Source organism: Mya arenaria, chromosome 11 (assembly GCF_026914265.1).
Source record: "Mya arenaria isolate MELC-2E11 chromosome 11, ASM2691426v1".
NCBI lineage: Eukaryota > Metazoa > Mollusca > Bivalvia > Myida > Myidae > Mya > Mya arenaria.
Genome location: NC_069132.1, coordinates 71,314,689 through 71,324,310, shown reverse-complemented (window position 1 = coordinate 71,324,310; position 9,622 = coordinate 71,314,689). Strand labels below are relative to the sequence as shown.

Here is a 9,622-nt window from a genome sequence, read left to right as displayed (position 1 = left end):
AAAAACTTGGCTCTGCTGGACTACAGGACAACCCCTCTGGATGGAGTGAATCTATCACCAGCACAGCTTCTTATGGGAAGGAGGCCCAGAAACTTGTTACCTGCCTCCAAAGCAGTGCTTAAGCCAAGCTCAGTTGATCCTAATACAGTTAAAACGCATTTAGATCACCAAAACAACGCCAAAAGCTGTATTACGACCAGCGCAGAGGGGCAAAAGAACTCGTGCCTCTCCAAAATGGACAAAATGTGAGAATAAGTCCAAATCCAAACTCACAAAACCCAGGAAAGTGGACACCAGGTATTGTCGTAGAAAAACACGACAAGCCCAGATCTTTCGTAGTGCAGAGTGGAAACCGCCTGTACCGACATAACCGAAAACACCTACGACTAGCTACTGAAGGTGCAAACAACACGGCACAGTGGTCCAGACCAGACGACACACCAACGCAGACAACTGCGGAAACGCCATCTTCTGCTCCGAACAGCCCAGCGCCAAATCCCAAAGTGCCAGACAAACCAACGTGTACTAGTGAATACCGTACCCGCTCTGGCAGATCAGTGAACAAACCTCAAAAGCTTGATTTATAGGCAATGACATTGACATTTCAACAGCATTGTGTCATTAATGTGCCAGTCAGGTATAATAATTACATCCTGTTAGATCACACAAGTGTCATAGTGTTAAGGGGCAGAATAATCCCCAGTGTGACACAAAGTTAGATTTACATATGTTTAATTACTTTAAGACAAAAACTTATTACAGATCATTTGAGACATTTGGTAAAAAGAGTTGCTTCCCTTAGACTAGCATATCATCATACATCTACAGTGAAATCAAATCGACAATGCTTGCAAAGCAAAAGTTGAACATTCACATGTGTGTATCATTTAGGAAACTTGAGACACTTACTAGCTTTAGTTAAAGAAACCTAAATATAAAATTGCATCTAGTCAGTTAACTTAGTCAAATTCAATTATATATGTCATACCATCTAGTCATACTTAATAATGTTTATAGCCAGTTTCTACATTTCTTATTTTGTAAAGAAAGAGGGATGTAACGTTATTGGCTATTTATAACTTGTTAATGTGCTAAACGGCACACACTGTATTTTTGTATTATCAACGTTGTAAGCATCTGTGACGTAATAAAAGATGAAGGCTCACTACCATTGATATCGTTACAGTGACTACTTACAATAGAGTTTTCAAACGAATTTAGTTTGTTCTTTATTTTGGTATATTGTTCTGATATTTTGAAAATGATATGTAGGAGCACATACAGTTGAAAAATTAGTTCGGTCAGTTATTAAGCTATAGATATCTTACTTTGTAGAAAATTAGAAGTTTTGTTGCTGTAATTATTTTCGTTCACGGTTCCGTTAATATTCTTCCTATTGACAGGAGTCCTACACACGCTGTCACAGAACAAAACAAGGACTATGAATGCGACTGACTCTAACGTCTATGTGTATAGTGAGTATTATTTTTGCCATCTAAAACGTGAAATTATTGTGCATCAGCTTTGTATAGCCTGTCGGTCTGTTTTTAACTGCATTTAAACAAAACTGTGCAATATAGTCGTTGTTTACATCCAAGTCTAAAAATAGACGTAGAAAGTAGGTTAAAGTAGGGTTACTCAATAGACTGCGTAATTTTATTACAGTTAATTTAGGTTTGATTTGTGTATTAACTGTTTTTATTACAAATGCTAAAAATTCATGGTGTTGCAAGTATCGAGTGTGCAATTACACAGCTCAGAAACAATTTATTCATTTGTCTTGTTTAGGCCTGAAAAAAATACATTTGGCTCGGGTTACCCGACCCTACGTACGGTATAGGCGCCGACCCTACCGTTTTTATAGTCAGTTTGAAAAAAAGAAGAAAACTGATGTGCGTTCATAGTGTAAAGGTCCGCAGTAGGGGGCGGATGTGCGTTCAAAATAATATTCCGTATAAAACAGAAGTACGTTCGGTATACGTATCATGTAAACTTGGTTGGTAATATGCAAATTAGCAAAACCCAGTATCTGTTAGAATAGAGAAATTAGTGTATATAAAGACCAGTGGACCCCTTCAGGGTCGATCATGCTTTTCTCTGAAGGGATCTGTTGGTGTTTCATTGGCGTCGCACGTTACAGTAGTTTAAAACCTTAAATGCTTATACAGAAGATAACTTTAACACCATTCTCCAATGATGAAAATGACAATCCTATATAAAGCCTAATAAAATAAATAAATGAATAAAAAAAAGATATATATATATATATACCCTACCTATTTATTAAAAGGATGTAACCCTAACCAAACAATTATTTTTTTAGGCCTTATTGCCCACCAAAGGAAGCAACACTTTCAAATAATTCAGTTCTTTTCCAAGAACTCAAAAAAGCTATTACAGGTCAAGATCGCTTTATTGGGAGATTTCAATTGTGATCAAAATGAAAGGGCTTCTAATGCACACTTATATCATACCAATTTCAATCTACGCCAGTTAATAGATTCAGTTGCAACTGACTATGGCTCATATTAATAACATATATACACAGACTTGGATTCAACTTGTTTAAGATCTTACGGCACTCTAGAATCATACTTCTCTGATTGCATACCATTGTACCTGTACTGAAAGTAGACTAAATTTTAGTTATATGCTATAATATGATTGACAGTAAGTTACGAACTATGCTTCTTTGACTGAAAAAGTGCTCACAAAGGTAACAATGCACCTGCCTGACTAATATAATAACTAGGTGTTTACACAATACCACATTAAGAAGTCAGGAATGCGATTTGTCCGCGGATTCGCGGAATTCCGCGGATCTTATGGCCCCAGAGACCCCTCCCCCCCAAAAAAATAAAATAAATAAAAAATAAAAAAAAGGTTACCCAGAAAAAAAAAATATTTGGTAGCTTTCTGTTGTTTAAGTTAATATTCAAGTTTGCTTCAAATTTAAAGTCAGGAGAGCCCTCAAAAGAGCTTCTTAAAAGCCATTTTTTCTTCTACAGCAGTGCGCTTTTGACCCAAAGAGCGCCCCATAAACCCATGGCCAAAATGTTTCAGCCCTCCGGCTGCCAGGTCAATCACATCCCTGAGAAGTCTGTATGAATATTTAACACCCCTGACATTGAAAGTTCCTCCTTTAAACATGGCTAATAAATAGAGTAATATTTTTTCTTATCAAAACTGATATTGTGCAAAACAATGTTAGATGTTTTTGTGTATCAATAACTAGGTAAAGCCCTCACTGGGGGCTGTATTTATTAAGCAACTTTGATTGAAGCCAGTGGTCGAAATAAGCACCAGCCCACAAGCCCTGCACTGGTAAAATGACTTCCGGGCTTGCTCAAATTCTGAATTTTATATAGCACGGCTTGTTCAAAAATATGATTCCATGCAATAGCATAAGAATTCGGGCTTGTTCATCCAAAAGTCTAATTTCGATGACAAGGATAAGGCTAAGATCAATACTGAATACTGGCCCTGGTCTCAACATTTATCACTGTATAGCAACACTATTAATTCAACCGTTACTTCATCATTTGGAATTATTGATTGGAGTTGTTTTAATTTTTTTCCAGCATCTGTAGCACAGTATTGACGCACTACAAATGAACCTTATTTTTCAATTTCCATATAAAAATCATTAAGCTGATCAATTGATAAAATAGACGTCGCCATTTTAAAATGAAACATACGTATTTGCAGATGAATTCCGTCAATGAAGCCTTTGAAAAAAAGAGGGCCATACCCCAGTCTTTGCCTGTGGGAATGTGGTGTATCACAGGAGGTCAGATGGCATTCCATGATGGAATAACAAGGCTTACCAAATTCAGCAGGTCAAAAGTGCTCTCCATCCACAGACAGTATATGGCAGACTAGGAACAAGAAATGCCATTACATGTAATAGCGGTTTGGTTGTGCATGAACAGCAAATGCATCCGGTGCTGGTTTGTTAACATGCAGGGGCTGCCACTGTCTTCCTTTAGGATAACAAGGATGTCAGTTTCCAGCAAAATAATCCAGGTATGGAATCTTTTCATATATCATACATTTTTTTCAATCCATTTTTACCTTCAAAATACAAATTTAACTTCTAAGTTTGCCCTAATCTCTTTCACACAGCCACCACTTACATGTATATCACTTTGCTTTTGTATAGTGCTAGTACATATTTTTTTTGTGTTTCTCTGTTAATGTAAATCACTGAGTTTATTAAGCATTTTCTTCTTGTCTTCTAATGCAGGAAGAACCCCAGGTCTTACTGTTCAAGACGCAATGAGGTTGTGACCATCAGGCTCAAAGCTGTGGAGAAAGATGTCTGGCCGGGAGACATACTGATGTTATGCTTTACTGATGTTGTTGCCAACACCTACAAACCATTCACTACAACTACCACAACGAACAATGTACTGATAATGCAGGTGAATATAATTTTAGAATAACCATCAGATATCTAGAAAATTTAAGCTGAATGTCATTTATTTGGTCCAAAAGCCTATGATCTTTTGTCAGATCAATAATCATACTTAAAACAACAAGCATCAATGCTGTTTGAAAACTTTTTTTCATTTTTTGTTTCATTCAGCTTAAGATTTGTGTTTGTCTAGATGATACATCATACATTTTAAAGAAAAACAACAACACTCGTTGCCAAATACAATACATTCTTTATTTTGTCTCTAATTTCAGCTGTATTTCTTATTGATTGTTTAAAATATGTTAGTTGATAGGTATTTTGAAGTATTCAAGGTTTGAATTTATAATTAGCATATGTGAACATTTGCAGAAAATCTGAGCTACCTTTGTGAAAGAGGCCAAGAGAGGATTGGATGGTGGAGTTTCAGATGACACAATGCTGACTGTTTCCACCCAGCTGATTTTGCTTTCTACAGGCAACAGAAGGAAGTCTTCACTTTTATTTTAAACAATTCAGTTTTAATGCCACCAATTTGTCAAGATAACATGTAACTGAACAGATTGAAATTACACCAACATCCTTCATTAACACAAACTATCTGTGTACCTGGACCATCAGCTTGAACAGTATACTACTTCAACTACCATTTCTTCATATTCAAACATTACTAGAAAGGTCTGAAAGGCAATCATACTAAATGAAGAATGATAAACTCCTGTGTTATAAATTCTGTTGCAACTTGAGATGACCAGTATGTACAGACAGTGCCAAATTTATTGCATTTATTACTTGTGTCTTATCTGACAGTGCTCTATGCATAGATATTGTACTTGAAGTTAACTATGATTTTATTAAGATGCGATTTTTCACTCTGTATTGATGTTCACATACTTCAATTTCTGTTGCCATACCAGTGTCACTAACAGATAATCTAGATGAATTTGTTTTTATTTATTTCTACCACTGTTGTCTATGAACATTTTCATATCATATAGTTAGTACACTTCATTATATACAGGGCAGCAATGTCTTATTTCTGATAACAACTCAGCAATAAGCCTCTTGACATTTCTGCTTTGAATTGTCTATATATTTTTCATTTCTTTCTAAGTTTGAAATCTAATCACTGTTAAAAAAACAGCCTCTACTTATGGCTGCCTAGAAATGCCTTACAAATTGATAATTAATTAAAATAACAATAACCTAATGCCCTTATGGAAACATATTCCAAACATTCCTTAACAGCTATGAAATTATTTTTGGACAAACCTTTTTGCAGTTTACAGCCTTAAACAAATCAAGATTTTCCCCCAACCAAATGCACTGCTTAACCTATAAATAAATGATTTTTAGCTCGACTATTCGAAGAATAGGTGGGCTATACTACTCGTCCCAGCGTCGGCGTCCGGTTAAAGTTATTAAGTTGTTCAGGGCCATCACATGATGAGGTTAGTTAACTCCATATTATTCTTTAAACAGATTATGGCCCCTGATTGACTATGGAACTTAGGTAAAAGTTTTAGGGCAAGTTGGAATATTTATTAATAACTTCTATATCCTTTGTTCAATTGACTTAATACTTCACACAGTTGTTCAGGACCATCACACAATGAGGTTACATAACTCCATATTATCCTAAATACAAGTTATGGCCCCTGATTGACTTAGGTAAAAGTTTTAGGGCAAGTTAAAGTTTTAGGGCAAGTTGGGATTTTCACTGAAAACTCCAATACCATTCATTCAATTGACTTAATACTTCACACAGTTGTTCAGAGCCATCACATAATGAGGTTAGATAACTCCATATTATTCTTTACACAGATTATGGCCCCTGATTGACTATGGAACTTAGGTTAAAGTTTTAGGGCAGGTTGGGATATTGTTTAATAACTTCTATACCCTTCATTCAATTGACTTAATACTTCACAAAATTGTTCAGGACCATCACACAATGAGGTTTCATAACTCCATATCCTTAATACAAGTTATGGGCCCCTGATTGGCTTAGGTTAAAGTTTTAGGCAAGTAAAAGTTAAGGGCAAGTTGGGATTTTAATAAAAAAAACTTCTATACCGTTCATTAAATGCACTTAATAAAATTCAAAATTATTTACGTCCATCTTACAACAAGAAACATAACTCCATTTTAAGCCTTAATACAAATTATGTCCCTTGATTTCCTTTTTAACCACATTTTCAAAATTGGAAATCAAGTTATTTAAATGACTTGCGTCATTGTTTGGGCGGGCTGGTGGGAGGGCAGCATAAAAGTCACCTTATGTATCGAATAATTTGAGTAAGGTTTGACATAAAGAGACCAAACTTGATATTATTACATCGTTATTGTATTCTAAGTCAAAGCGGCGTAGTCGAGCGCGCTGTCTTACGACAGCTCTTGTTGACATATTGTAATCATTTTCACTCATTGCATATTTTCTGCTACAATGTTATAGCGTTTTCATGTGTATCATTTAGATTCATTGTTTTCACATTATTACTTCACTCATGATTCAGTGCTTATCTCATTTTATGTAAATTTCTTCTTGTTCAATTGTAAATAATGACAAATGCTGCTCAAAAGAGTGTGATAATGGATATACTCTTCCTGTCATTTATGTTATTTGATAATTGTCAGCTGCGTCATCTTCCATGAATTGCATTACTTTCTCTTTGCCTCAGATTTAATAGTATGTGTGGTGGTTTTATGTTGTTGCTATTAGAACAGGAGTTATTTGAATAAGCCAAATATCCTGTACATTATCATTTCGCCAAAGTAGTTCATCATAGATTCATATAACACTACAGACTGGTTAATTGTAATGGTAAACAATTTTTCAATTCTTTTGAAAGAAATCCATCCTTTGATATAGCCTTCATATTACACCATTGTTTCCTAGAGCTTTACCTTGCATTTTTGTCATTCAGGCATGGTTGAAATACATTTCAAGGACTAGACACCAGATGATACCATTGCAAGATGAAAAATAACTGTCCAAAACTTTAATGTAATTCATATCTTAGTGTACATTTTAATTGAGTTTTTGGACCGAGTAAATTCCATTTCTTTAAAAAAAAGCTTCTGAGTGTGTCTTGTAAAACTCACAGGACCCCTACATGCTATTCTTTAGTGTATATACATAGCTGAGACAGGGATAGAAATATTATTTTTTCATTTAAAATATTGCATTTTTTTACCTCATACTAGCCCTTATTCATAAGTTCAGTCTGTTTTAAGGAAAAATTGAACTTGCTGATTTTGGTACTTTTGGTTCACCCCCAATTGATCTAATAAACCCTGGTATAATATTGATAATTATGGAGAAATAAAGACATACTTTATAAGTAATATTAATTGGACTCAACTTCAGACCTATTCAAATTATGAAATAAAATACTGCATAATAACTTTTATTAAATCATAGACCAACTATAAAAACGCACAAAAGAGAATGTTTCCTTTTCATATACCTTGTTCTTTTTTTCTGAAATTGAACTGCTGGTGTTAAGGCATTGGTCTAAAACAGGTGTTGTTGACTGTTGATATGTAAATTTAACCAGCTTCTATAACAATATCATATGCATACACCACTGTCAGCATTTTAACTGCTACAGCTTATGAAGAACCTCCAATAGCTATACTCTTATATTAGCTGCCATTTATAAATCATATTCAACATTTTATTGTTTTAATCTATTTTGGATTACATTTTTCCTTTGAAATTCATTAAAACATTTACAACCTATCAATAAAATTTATATCCGTATGCACTTCAGTGTTCATGTTTTGTGGTTTTCTTCTTACCAAAGCCAAAATAGTTGTTGTCATAGCCTATTAGTTGTTACCCAATTTTTTAACATTGCCGTGCTTAAGCTATCCTAAAAAGCAGAAGGCAGTGACCTGCTTCCCTTTCCCGACTCCTTACTGTATTACTGTTCCCCACTGTGCCCGTTTGTTAGACAGAGCTTCCATCAATAATTATGAATTATATTTGATATTCAAAATGTCAATTCAAAAAAAGTTTAAAAATAATACAGACACATAATTGTGATACTTATTTGAGATAAAAGCAACCCTTACCATTTGTATTGGTATTGAGATTAGTTACAACACATGCACAATATCTTTTGAACATTGACCCTTGCAAATGCCCCATTAGCGCTCTTTCAATGCGCATCAAAAGATCACAGTCTGACCTTGCACCCTGCCATTTTTTTCCTGAATTCCCACTTAAGAAACTTTCTTCTACAAAACAATACCAGACTAGGAGTGATGTACTGTCTGATTCAATCTCCTCTTTCCACACATGTGACATTCATACAACCAGTTGTAACTCTCCTGCTGCCAGCTTTAAGCAGTACCGTCCCTCAGCACTTTCAGTGCTTTGATCTTGAAGGCTGGGAATGGACATGTACCCTATGAAACCGATACAATATATAATAAAAAAATAACAACACATTTAAATTTGGTAAAAACTAGAAATGTGTCCATAGGACACGGATGCCCCCACTTCGATTTTTTGTCACAGAAAATAAGCCATAATGATTATTCAGGATAATCTGAGGGCCCTAACTCCTAAATGATTAAAGCGATTTCCATGGCTATCGAACTTGATCAAGATATTATGGTCACAAACATGTGTTAAAAGTTGGTGAGGATTGGACAAACAGTTTTCAAGAATTAGATCGGAAACAATCTTCGGGACGTATTTTTCAAGTCTTTTTTTGCAAATAAAGGGCCGTAACTCCTAAATGACAAAAGCGATTTCCATGGCTATCGAACTTGATCAAGATATTATGGTCACAATCATGTATGTAAAGTTTGGTGAGGATTGGACACATACTTTTCAAGAATTAGATTGGAAACATATATTTTTGAAGTATTTTTGGCAAAAAAGGGCCGTAACTCCTAAATGACTAAAGCGATTTCCATGACTATCGAACTTGATCAAGATATTATGGTCACAAACATGTGTTTAAAGTTTGGTGAGGATTGGACAAAACGGTTTTCAAGAATTAGATCGGAAACAATCTTCGGGAATTTTTGGCAAAAAAGGGCCGTAACTCCTAAATGACTAAAGCGATTTCCATGACTATCGAACTTGATCAAGATATTATGGTCACAAACATGTGTTTAAAGTTTGGTGAGGATTGGACAAACGGTTTTCAAGAATTAGATCGGAAACAATCTTCGGGACGTACGTAC

The 9,622-nt window shown here is 35.0% G+C and overlaps 1 long non-coding RNA gene across 1 annotated transcript; it reads left to right on the top strand.

The window, feature by feature from the left end:
* The first annotated feature begins 222 nt into the window (after positions 1 to 222).
* Positions 223 to 8,162, top strand: LOC128210000 (uncharacterized). Its single transcript, XR_008257095.1, has 5 exons — positions 223 to 1,237; positions 1,404 to 1,475; positions 3,709 to 4,026; positions 4,247 to 4,424; positions 4,790 to 8,162. It is a non-coding gene; the product is annotated as an uncharacterized LOC128210000 (long non-coding RNA).
* Positions 8,163 to 9,622: the final 1,460 nt, after the last annotated feature.